Genomic DNA, 2,816 nt, shown 5'->3' on the forward strand with positions numbered 1-2,816 from the left:
ATGTCTTCGTCCCTATTTTCAAAGTCACACAATAAACGTCAGAACTTCTCAGCCACTACGCCAGATACTAGCCAAGCCCGAGCTAGCAGGAAGGCTAATCAAATGGTCTATTGAACTATCCGAATTTGACATTCAATACCAGCCAAGGGGATCTGTCAAGTCACAATACCCCGCTGATTTCATCGCCGAATTTACGGGGCCAAGCTCGGATGCTGACATTTCAAACTGGAGGCTATTTGTTGATGGAGCCTCAAACCCCCAAGGATCTGGCGCAGGGATACTTCTGGAAAATCCTGAGGGGGTTGTCATTGAGCATTCTCTTCGATTTTCCTTCAAGGCCAGCAATAATTAAGCCGAATACAAAGCCCTAATTGCTGGGCTTAGGTTAGCAATTGAACTACAAGTTCTTAATATACAAGTTTATTGTGATTCTCTCCTAGTCGTTCAACAAGTAAATCAATGTTTTCAAACAAAGGACCCTGTTCTGTTAAAATACCTAGACATCATAAAACACCTAATGAATAGTTTTTCAAATATTGAAATTGCCCACATAGCTAGGGATCAGAATCATAGAGCAGATATACTATCTAAGTTAGCTACGACCCAATCACACACTGCATCACTTCTGCAATCAACCTTACATGAACCGAGCATAAATATCATCGGCCCTTTCTATATAGATAGTCATGATAGCTGGCAACAGCCATACATACGATATCTAAAGGATGGAGAACTTCCACCAAATAACCAGGATTTGAAAAAATTCAAGCGACAAGCATCTTTTTTCACGCTGATAAATGATAAATTGTACCGGCGGGGTTATTCCCAACCATTATTAAAATGCCTGAATAGATCAGAGGCCAACTTAGCTTTAGCCGAAGTTTACGAAGGTATTTGCAGGACACATTCAGGCGCAAGAACTCTAGCGCAAAAGATCCTCCGCGCTGGTTTTTACTGGCCGACCATATGGGACGACAGTAAGAAAAAAGTTCGGAGTTGTGACCATTGTCAAAAACATGGTCCAAGCATTAACGTCCCAGCTGAAAACTTACATCAGTCAATGGTAAGTTGGCCATTCAATCAATGGGGAATCGATATTCTCGGCCCCTTTCCTACAGCTCTGAGGCAGGTAAAATACTTAGTGGTTGCAATCGATTATTTTTCTAAATGGATTGAAGCTCAGCCACTAGCTCGAATCACATCAGCACAAATGATATCATTTGTTTGGCAAAAGATAATTTGCAGATTCGGTATACCTAGTCATATAGTAACTGACAATGGTCGCCAGTTCACTGACCATAATTTCAAGAATTTTTTGCAGAACTTGAAAATTAGACAGCACTTCTCCTCGGTAGAGCATCCTCAATCCAACGGATTAGCAGAAGCAGCGAATAAGGTTCCCTTACAGGCTCTAAAGAAAAAGCTCGACAACTCCAAGGGTCTCTGGGCCGAACTTATTCCAGAAATTTTGTGGGGTTACAACACCACGGTACACTCATCAACTAAAGAAACGCCATTCCGTCTAGTATATGGATCAGAAGCAATGATCCCGGTCGAAGTATCACAAGGCTCGTTAAGAACGGAAGGAGACTCTCATGATGATGCTCGGCGAGCCGAGCTTGATTTAATTGAAGAGGTACACGACACAGCTGCAATTCGCCAGAAAGCCTTGCAACAACGGCTCGGCCAGCGGCATAACAGAAGGGTGAAACCGAGATCTTTTCAGATCGGCGACTTGGTATTAAGAAAGACCGAGGAAGCTCGAAAACCACCCTCACATGGCAAGCTTGCAGCAACATGGGAGGGACCTTATCGAATTCACCAAATACTTGGCAAAGGAGCATATGTTTTGGAGCAATTGGACGGCACGAAGTTACCTAGCACTTGGAATGTTAACTCCCTAAAATAATACTATAGTTAACGAGTTGCAGAATGCTGGTACTCTTTTTCCTACCTAGAGATTTTTCCCAAATCTGGGTTTTGCTCAAGCAGGTTTTAACGAGGCTAGCTTACCTATTCAAAGTTGTAAAGGTACTGCATACATGTCAATTTTCTTCCTACAGTCTATTTTATGCAAACGTTATTCCAAATATTTGCTTTCATATATATCAATTTCTTCAGTCCAATAAGAAACAAAATATCAAAATAAAAGTCGCATCGTTCTCACATGCGCATGCCCAAATGCTGAGAAATCCTCAGCATAACATTATGATCGGACCCTAATTGGGATATATACCGGATATTCAGAACACACGCATACATACTGATAGCAAAAAAAAACAAAGTAATTTAATGGTCATTGAAAAGTTTATATATGATGAGCGGATAAATTGTACGCTTTTTGGCATTGTTTTTAGTATGTTTTTAGTATGATCTAGTTAGTTTCTAGTATATTTTTATTAGTTTTTAGTTAAAATTCACTTTTCTGGACTTTACTATGAGTTTGTGTGTTTTTCTGTGATTTCAGGTATTTTCTGGCTGAAATTGAGGGACCTGAGCAAAAATCTGATTCAGAGACTAAAAAGGACTGCAGATGCTGTTGGATTCTGACCTTCCTGCACTCGAAGCGGATTTTCTGGAGCTACAGAAGCCCAATTGGCGCGCTCTCAACGGCGTTGGAAAGTAGACATCCTGGGCTTTCTAGCAATATATGATAGTCCATACTTTGCTCAAGATTTGATGGCCCAAACTGGCGTACAAAGTCACCCTCAGAAATCCCAGTGTTAAACGCCAGAACTGGCACCAAAATGGGAGTTAAACGCCCAAACTGGCATAAAAGCTGGCGTTTAACGCCAAGAAGAGTCTCTACACGAAAA

The sequence above is a fragment of the Arachis duranensis genome, chromosome 3, assembly GCF_000817695.3.
Source record: "Arachis duranensis cultivar V14167 chromosome 3, aradu.V14167.gnm2.J7QH, whole genome shotgun sequence".
Lineage (NCBI taxonomy): Eukaryota > Viridiplantae > Streptophyta > Magnoliopsida > Fabales > Fabaceae > Arachis > Arachis duranensis.